This window comes from Schistosoma mansoni (genome assembly GCF_000237925.1).
Source record: "Schistosoma mansoni, WGS project CABG00000000 data, chromosome 1 unplaced supercontig 0034, strain Puerto Rico, whole genome shotgun sequence".
Taxonomy (NCBI): Eukaryota; Metazoa; Platyhelminthes; class Trematoda; order Strigeidida; family Schistosomatidae; genus Schistosoma; species Schistosoma mansoni.
The window spans coordinates 1,669,752-1,680,338 of NW_017385988.1; the positions used below are offsets into that span (position 1 = coordinate 1,669,752).

At 38.6% G+C, this 10,587-nt stretch overlaps 1 protein-coding gene across 1 annotated transcript in view; it reads right to left on the reverse strand.

Annotated features, from left to right (window-relative positions):
* Positions 1 to 10,587, reverse strand: part of Smp_091770 (protein farnesyltransferase alpha subunit,putative) — a gene marked incomplete at both ends in the record, with an annotated part of 45,346 nt that overhangs the window by 33,887 nt on the left and 872 nt on the right. The gene's annotated exons all lie outside the window — the stretch shown is intronic.

The following is a 10,587-nucleotide window of genomic DNA, read 5'->3' on the forward strand; positions in this document are numbered from 1 at the left end:
TCATCCGGACTTCCAGAACAAACCTCATTATTCAGTAATCGCCACCAATGTTTTCAAAAATCAGAATCTTTACATTATTGCTATCTCATATTTGCTGGAAAAGTAATGCAGAACGTGAACAATCTGGAGTTAACGAAATTACGGCAGACCAACTTAGATGCTCAATTTTTGTTTGCGGAATATAGAATGCAGATGTTAACATCCTCATTAGAATTTTAATGCTCATTGGGTAGGAGCGTAACATGACCTTATGGATGGTCACAAACGAATCTCGAAGTGTCTTGAGTCTTGAACATGATACCGCCACGGTACACTGACGTAGAAAGAGTGTCCTTTTCATGAATGCCAATGACCGTCTACAAAATCCGGTCACCAACTTGCAGGTGGCAAACGGAATACCAATAACCATATACTGCAAAAGATATACTAATCCTTACGTGGGATTACGCAAACCCTTTCATTGGATTCTCGTTCTTTCACCTATGGTCGTCAAGTGAAGACACTGATTTCCAGCACGAGCTTTTCTATACATGTTGGAAACTGAAAAGTGCCCCTTTAAAACTTATAAACAGGTTTACTGCTACTCCTTATCAACTTAAGATGGACAAGGCAGAAGCAAATGTTGTTAGTTACTGAACAGCGAGATATAATTTCACTGTGTTTAGACACTACGAAGTTTTGATATATTGGACAATAGAGTTTGTACTCCAAGTTTTAATTCTCAATAATCCAGTAAAATAGTTCAGTGACTAACGTAATAGTTATTTGTTGTTAGGAAAACATATAAAATTTATCGACCAGTTGTATTTCATATTCAAGCCAGCTGATCTATTGATTTTGTGAACTTCATACCGCAACTAAATTATTTATTAATTGTCAATTCAATTCACTTAAATTTATGTACTGACAGAACATGTAAAGGCAACGCATACTTCAGTTGTACTACTTTTCATGTTATTTGAATTAGTGGGTTGTTCACAAATAAATCTCGACCCCACAGTATTTTCACTTCGCTATATCGATCTACTTCAGTCTTGTTTTGTTGAACAAGTAGCAAACAGCCGTTATTTTGCATCACTAACAAACACCCGTACCAGTGGCATTAATCGGCAGCTTCGGCCAGAAGTAAAACTCGAAATTCTGGATGCTGTAGGTTGTTTAACGTCTCTGTGTAGTAACAATCACAAGGCTCCAAACAATCGAACAACATCCGAAGGTCAATGACCCGTGTGGTTGGGCTTTCGCTCATTACAGTCTCCTAGATTCAACATTTTAGGATTATGTGCGATAACTATTGCTGATGAATAAAGTCCTTTCTTTCATGGGGGACGCGTTTTTAGGTGTCAACCTATAATAGTACCTAATAATCTGCTGAAAGTCCGTGGTTTCTTGATAGTGGCTAGTTCATTATAGTCTAGAGTTCGCGAATCTTTTTCGTCTGAACACGAATATGTTGGTGGGATATAGATTGGATTAAGCATGTTTTATGCATGATGGTGTTGCTGCGCGCTGATTGGTTAATTTTAAACCGATCAGCCCGGGCATATTATTGCAGAAAAATCCATAAGCTTCTTATGCATATACTATAAATACATGAACGATATTTAAACTATTGATTGCTGATTGCGGATTGCTGTTCACTTATCATTATTATTTTGAATACAATTTCATTCCTGTTCAACGTGTTCGGATTTTGGGGTCTTGTCGAGTGTCATCGTATAAGAATACTAAGCAATAAGAATAGCTGGGTCGTTTATATAGCAAAAATACAAATATAACAGAATACCTCTAGGGTTAATGACATCCTCCAGGTTGTTTTGTGGTCTGTTTCCAGTTTGGCACTGTGACATTTTAAAAGTTATGCTAAGTTAAAGGAATCTCTTGGATGTCAAATTGAGATTTTTCAAGTTAGTTTCTCTTGCCTTGCGATAAGAAAGTAGTCGACGTATGCATGAACAAAACGGAAACCTGAAATCAGAGTCGATGAAACTTCTGAAAGTTACTGCTGTTTCCTAAACCTGAAGGCTAGAGATGGGATTTACTATGACATGTTGTATTTGTGATAAGCACACCAGGGTCATTTTAGCCAACCTTATGAATCAGATGGTGTTGCTTCATCGAATCCCTCTTAAAAAGCAAGTCATATCAATCAGATTTCTTGTTACCTAGTGTGAGTGGAGTGATGGGATTTAATCTGAAGTTGTTTTTATTGTGTTCAACCACTTATAGTAACTGATAAGGTTCTAATCATCCGAATCCTTTTCAAGTAAGTTATGCAGAAAGGGCATCCCTGAGCTATTCTGAGGATGGGATGCTCGTCCAAATTCGTCATACAGCCAAGCCCGATTTCCATATTCTTTGATTTTGCAGGGCTAAGCCAACTTGCATTCCAGAATATATGTTGTCCTGCCTCTGGCGTGACCAGTTACAAGTGCTTATATTCTGGACGGCCTGAAAACTTCCGACAATTTTCTAGGGTCCGTCGGAAGTACAAGTGGCCATATACTAAACTCGTTTTAGATAAATCCCACAACTAAGTAGTGATGTTCAACCCAAGTAAATAAGTTAGTATGAAGTTGACTCATTTAGAAAGTTGAACTACGTTTGGACCTACTGAATTCCGTTTGTTCAACCTCTATGACTTTAGTGTGCCTAAGGAAATATATCCTCAAGGTACATGGAATTCATTTTCAACCTGATGTTTCAGGCTTTTATTTGGCCTATCTGTTGACGAAATTTTTTAATTTGTCAGGTTGCAACCCATATATTTTAAATTGATCGTTAGTAGTTAATAATAATAATTTATTCTCAAATAATAGTTTGTTACATGAGGCATGCCAGTTTACAGGCAAGATCAAGTTCTTACAGAAGATACAATTTGCACCGTAGAAAATTTCTCAGTTGTGTTCACATTTTATAACATGTGAATGTAAATGGATTTCGTAAGAAACATATTGTTTTTGGTGTTTTACTGTATGTAGTGTATATGTGTTGTTTCTTAGTCTGTAGGCTGAGTCATGGATCATATTTGGGCAGGAGGTTAGGAATGACAGTCCACTTATTGCTTTGTAGAGAAATATCAGATTGTTCGTTAGCCTACAGTACCATAAAGGTTCTAAAGAGAGGTGCTTACATCTACCTGTGTAATCGAGAGTTGAGTCACTTCCTAGCAGTTGGCGTGTGAAGCGTCTTTCAACATCTATTCTTTTCTTGGCTGTGGTATTCACATTAGTGAAGATAAAAGAGAAGTATTCAAGGGAAGGTCATATTCATATTTTGTAAAGGGTAAGCTTAGCATCTGTTGTAAAGAAAGTTTTCGTTATGAAACAAATTAACCGTCTAGCTTTGGAAATAGTAGAGGAGGCATGTTTTTCAAAGTTCAGGCTCCCTGTGTAATTAATTCCTAGACATTGTACTGATTTAAGTGACTGGACTTTAGTTTTATTTGAGTAAAGTTGTAGTTCATAGGGATGCTTCTCGAAATGCATTATCCCGCACTTGTTGAGGTCAAATGATAATTGCCATTTTGCGCTTCAGATAGTTAGGTTATTGAAATCATTTTGAATCAGGGATAGACTTTCACTTACAGCCCCAGTCTTATAACTTTATACTATTTTGAGATCATCAGCATATAAGTATGGTTTCCCAAGTTTCATGATGTTAGATATATATCGTGTATATACACAGGAAACACGAGTGGACCTGATACACTTCCCCGGATGACTCCACTAGTTATTGATCTAGGTGTTGAGAGATAGTCATTGTACTTTACCATTTGTTTACATTCCGTTAGGAATGAAACAAACCATGAATAGAACGGGTTGTTGATTACGAAGGATCGTAGTTTGACTAGGAGCCTTTTGTGTGGGACCTTATCAAAAGCGTTCCTAATGTCTAAAAATAGGACTGATACAAGGAGTTCGTTGTCTCGTTTCAGAGTTATATCATTCATGCAGTTTACTAGGCATGTATCACATGATCTGGACCCAAGAAATCCATGCTGGGAGACCGAGATGAAATTATTAGTAATTAGGTGTTAGACTACAGCTGCCTTAACTACTTTTTCAATCACCCTAGACACCAGTGTGGAGATAGGACCATAAAACCTATTTTGTAAATAATTTTTCATAGTTTACGCATGTATTTTCATATTCTGTACATTTAGCATTAAACAATTGTACTTGTTGTTTAAGTGTATTACTTTGAACACTTGTAACTTGACTTCCTTCCGTTTTGAGTACAACATATCGTGGCATTGTTACTGCTCCTCATTAAATACACTCTAATTCACATCTGCATCGTTCTGCTATATCTGCAAATATGTTAAATGAAATATTCATTGCATATCATCTATATTTATAGACAATTGTGACATTCTTATTGAATTCTATGCTTGGTAAACCTATTGGATCTATATCGTCCATATTGGGATAACTAATTTATTATAATTGTGGATTATTTGGACCAAACTCAGCCGAACACGCAATAGCCTGAAGACTTAAGTAACGTCCCTTATTTTGTTATTTGTGTGTAATTAACTTATTAACTGTTAATTGTTACATAAACTATAGACATAATATTTTTGTTGCTAATTTTTGGTTATCATACATTTTGGTCCACCACAATTATTTGGTGAGCCCTAGTACTTTATTATCTCGCATTTATCCCACTGTTATATTGTTTATTCGCTCATTGTACGACACTTTTGCTCATCTTCAACCTAATGTACTCTCCACCTAAGCTTAGTGATTTGGATCCTGTTCCAATAACCACTCGTAGTTCATCACCTAACTTTACTGACAGTATATTTAGTCCAGACTATATAAATACGATGCAGCCGTATGGAGCAGCTGATGTCAGCTACTTAAACTCTATTCAAAGACAATTATCTCAATTGACGAATCAACTTGAGTCACTTCAAACCACTGTAGCAGCGGTTCAGGCCAGACAAGTAAGACCCCCTTTTAGACAGATCACGTTCTAGACCACGATCTCGCTCACCCTGAACGAACATCCGAAATTTGTTGGTATCATACTAAATTCGGCGCAAAAGCACGGCGTTGTACACGCCCGTGCGCATTCCCCTCACCCAGCACTGATAACCAGGGAAACGGTCCGGCCAGGCAGTAATGGCGGCGCCTGTTCCTGGCATCACAGCAAGCCGTCTCTTTTACATCTGGGACCGTATTTCTGGCTCAGACTTTTTAGTCGATACAGGAGCAGAAATCAGCATTCTCCCGTTGCATCTCTCTCGACGACGGCACTCAGAGCCTGCTAAGCTATCCCTTGTTGCGGCAAACAACTCCATTATCAAAACGTACGGTGAGCAGTCACTCATACTAGACCTCGGCCTTCGTAGGAGATTTACATGGGTTTTTATAGTAGCTCAAGTTAAACAACCCATCCTCGGAGCTGATTTCCTCAGTGCTCACAACTTATTAGTTGACATGTGAGAAAAGAAACTCATCGACAGAAACACAAAGTTACAAGTCACCGGCATAATCTCTTCTGACTCTGAAATCTACGGTGTCCGTATTCAAAAACCTGAAAATAAAATCTTTACCGATATTTTATCGCAATACGAGTGCATCACAAGAGCCGATTATCAGAATGAATGCACTGTTCATCATGTACAACACCATATTACTACCACTGGTCAACCTATACGTGCAAAACCCAGGAGACTACCACCTCACAAGTTAGCGATTGCTAAACGAGAATTTGAACACATGATGCAACTAGGCATCATTAGGCAGTCTAGCAGTCCCTGGGCTTCTCCGCTTCATATGGTTCCAAAAAAAGAACAAGATTGGCGCCCATGCGGTGATTACCGTCGTTTGAATAGTCAGACTATCCCAGATAGATACCCCATCCCGCATTTGCACGATTTTTCTTTAAACCTACATGGAAAGCAAGTTTTTTCGAAGTTAGATCTTGTACGTGCATATCACCAAATTCCGATGGCACCTGGAGATATTGAGAAAACGGCCATCATCACGCCCTTTGGTTTGTTTGAATTCTTAAGGATGCCTTTCGGATTGAAAAACGCTGCCCAGACCTTTCAAAGATTCATGGATGAGGTAACTAGAGGTTTGGATTTTGTGTTCGTTTATGTTGATGACGTTTTAATCGCTAGCTCTTCCTTGGAAGAACATATTCAGCACTTACAGACTCTCTTTGAGCGTTTCAAAAGTTATGGCGTCGTGATTAACCCCTCAAAGTGCATATTTGGTGTTTCAGTGTTGGAGTTCCTCGGTCATTACATAGACTCTCAGGGAATTAAACCCCTTCCACAGAAAGTTGAAGCTATAATCAACTACCCTGAGCCTACTTCTGTTAAGGCACTACGTCGTTTCCTGGGAACATTAAATTTTTATCGACGATTTCTGCCCAATTGTGCTGATGTCCTACAACCCTTAACAGACCTGCTTAAAGAGGATAAAGCGAGTAGCAAAAATAAGAACCAACTATTCCACTTACCCTCCGACGCCAAAATAGCATTTGAAAAAGCCAAAAACTTGATCGCCGACGCAACTATGCTACAACACCTAAACACTGACCCCCAAACGCATCTGATCTTGTGTACGGACGCATCTCAAAAAGCTGTAGGGGCAGTGCTACAACAACGAGTTAATAACATGATTAAACCAATAGCTTTTTTCTCTAAACGGTTATCACCCGCTCAAGAGCGGTACAGCACATTTGGACGAGAACTTTTAGCCATGTACCTAGCTGTTAAACACTTCAATTTTTTACTACAGGGTCGTGACTTCACTATTATGACGGACCATAAACCCCTGTGTTTCTCATTTAATACGTCATATGATAAACATTCTCCACGCGAAGCGAGACAACTCGATTATATCTCGCAATTCACAACAGACATTCAGTTTATCAAGGGTCATACCAACATTGTCGCAGACGCACTGTCTAGAACGGATATCAATATGACGGTACTTAACCATGATATCAGCCTTGAAACCTTAGCCAAATTACAAGCAGACGACGCAGAATTGAAGGTCTGTAGAGAAAAGTCTAGCTTGAATCTCAGATCGGTACCCATTCCTTTTTCAGATGCATCCATCATTTGTGACACTTCAACGAGCAACAATCGTCCCTTCGTCCCATTTACTTGTCGCAGAAAGATATTTCAACAACTACATGGACTCTCGCATCCAGGTATCAGAGCCACCACAAAGCTGATCACCGAACGTTTTGTCTGGCCCAAAATGAACTCCGATATAAAACGATGGGCACGAAACTGCATACAATGTCAGCGGAGTAAAGTCCAGAGACACACAATCAGCCCAATTGGGGAATTTCATACCCCCGACAGACGTTTTCAACACATTCACTTGGACTTAGTAGGACCTTTACCTTCGTCAAATTCTTTTACCCACATCCTCACGGCAGTAGACAGATTCACTCGATGGGCCATTGCATGCCCCGTCAAAGACACATCAGCTGAGACTGTAGCATCCGTTTTTCTAGACCGATGGATATCGAACTACGGTGTACCGACAACCATCACAACTGATCGTGGTCCCCAGTTCCAGTCTACCCTGTTTCAGGAATTTACAAGACTTCTGGGCGTAAACCACATCAGAACCACAGCTTACCACCCAGCAGCAAACGGCATGGTCGAAAGATTTCACCGGCAATTAAAAAGCTCACTCATGGCCCAAACTGATTCAACAAAATGGAGTGATGCCTTGCCGCTTGTTCTCCTTGGGATTCGTGCCACGGTGAAGGAAGACATAGGATGTACACCCGCGGAATTAGTCTACGGTACAACATTAACATTACCAGGCCAATTAGTCAATTGTGAATCTACAACGATAGGAGATCCTTCCCGTTTAGCAAGCTGTTTACTACAGATGATGAGGAATATTAAACCAATACCCCCGCGACAACATAGCAACCGGGTGCAACTAAATAAAAACCTTGAAACATGCAAATTTGTTTTCGTTCGAGTTGACGCTGTCAAAAAGCCATTAAAACCACCATACGAAGGTCCCTATAAAGTAACCAAACGTACTCCCAAACATTTTATTATCATTCGAAATGGGAACAAAGAAACTATTTCCATTGATAGAATTAAACCAGCGTTTTACGAACCGACTCACCTTAAAGAAGTTAACATCGATGAACAACAACCCCTCCCTTCTGTTCCTGAGAAGCCAATCGAAGAGGACAAGTTTCATCTTAAACCGTCTTTAACTCGCTCCGGTAGGTTGGTAAAAAAACCTAAGCGCTACGTACATTTCGCCGACTAACAAAAATCGATTCAATTACACGCATTTTATTGTTGTTACTCAATTTTCTAATAAAAGCTATTTATTTTCCCTACATGTACATTTAATAACTACATTTATTTATTATCACTGGTTTTGCCAATTTTTTTTTAATAAGAAAAATTGTCATAGTAATAAACGAGTGAATGCAAATCAACTATTTATTAAATTCATCCATTTTTTTAAATATTTTATGACTCTATTAACAGTTTTGCACATTTTATTATTATTATTATCAAACCAAATTTTTTAATGCTCGTTTTTCAGTTTCATTTTGCGTAGCATAGCCTATATTATTAACGTGTCATTTATTCCAATCTCCACCATTTTTTTTCCGTTATTACAGTAAATACTGTTTTATGTACATTTATATACCATATTTCTCAATTTTTGTTGTTCATATTGTAATCAGTGTTACCTCCGGACACTCTGGGGGGAGCTATGTGGAGATAGGACCATAAAACCTATTTTGTAAATAATTTTTCATAGTTTACGCATGTATTTTCATATTCTGTACATTTAGCATTAAACAATTGTACTTGTTGTTTAAGTGTATTACTTTGAACACTTGTAACTTGACTTCCTTCCGTTTTGAGTACAACATATCGTGGCATTGTTACTGCTCCTCATTAAATACACTCTAATTCACATCTGCATCGTTCTGCTATATCTGCAAATATGTTAAATGAAATATTCATTGCATATCATCTATATTTATAGACAATTGTGACATTCTTATTGAATTCTATGCTTGGTAAACCTATTGGATCTATATCGTCCATATTGGGATAACTAATTTATTATAATTGTGGATTATTTGGACCAAACTCAGCCGAACACGCAATAGCCTGAAGACTTAAGTAACGTCCCTTATTTTGTTATTTGTGTGTAATTAACTTATTAACTGTTAATTGTTACATAAACTATAGACATAATATTTTTGTTGCTAATTTTTGGTTATCATATATTTTGGTCCACCACAACCCCATACACACAATAAATCCACAATCGGTCATCCTGTGTAGTGGCCAACAGAGTGCACATAAGCCCACCTACAGTAGCCAGCCTAATAATGTAGATCTCGACTACTCACCCAAACATATACCTTATCCCCCAACTAAGTACGCCCAAGATGACCACCCGGTAAACACTTGCAACAAATGTCTATGCAACCAAATAGGCCATAATAATGTTGATATAAACTCTAATAATCTCACCAGTGATAGTTCTAAAAGCAGTCAAATAAAATCTAGCCTCACCCAAACTATTCAAGACCTATTACCGTATAAATACCTAATCAGTGTTCCGGAAAATCCTGATCTCGAAATTATAAAAAACACTGAAAAAATAATTGACCACATATCAGCTGAAGTGCTGAAAAGACTTCAGTGTATGCACAATGTCATTGCGTATAATATACCTGATAGTACGAATCTGAAGCTTGCTAAAAATACTCTACTACAAAAATGTGGACTGTCGCAATCTTGGTGTGTAGCAAGAAGATTACGTAAAACACAGACTAAAGCCTCTTGTCCCATTCTATTTCAGTTTGATAGTATCATAGAAGCCAATCACCTCCTTAAAAGTCAGTCTTTACTGAGGCGCGTTCCAACCTTTAAGAAAGTTAGAATCACCCATGACAAGACTGCCATCCAACGTCGAAACTCCAATGAAGTGCAAAACAATCAACCCAGCCTACATGGTAGCTGCAGTTACAACGTTGGCCATAGCGCTATCCCTAAAACACCATACCCCACCCCTCCCAAAAACGGAGGGACGCCGCATACTGCTACTAGTCCTAAGAACAAGACTAAACACCAAGCAGCTGTAACCATTCACCCTAAACCCAAACACTCAACTACAACAAAATGCCCACCCACCTATGCATCTACAGTTTCAAAGCACTCTTCTTGTGTCTCCAATGAAAAGCCAAAACCCAAGCCTCACATCAATCGCTCTAATAGCTATAACCGCCCAAACACTGTAATGCGAAATAATACTAAATTCTCTCTAAACACCCATAAGTACTCCAGATCTCTCAATACACAACATGCACCTACTCATAGTAGTCGAATGCATTACAACAAGCATAATGAACTGGCAGTACCCCCATATCCTAACGTGAGGTTACGCCCGACAAAAACCACACTTACACATGATGCCAATAAGCCATATAGCTTGAAACATGCAGGTTACAGGAATCAGCACAGCCCACACAACAGGAACACCATCCCCGGCAACAATGTCAGACAATCATGCAATAATTATTTGAAACATACAACTCCCCTAACTA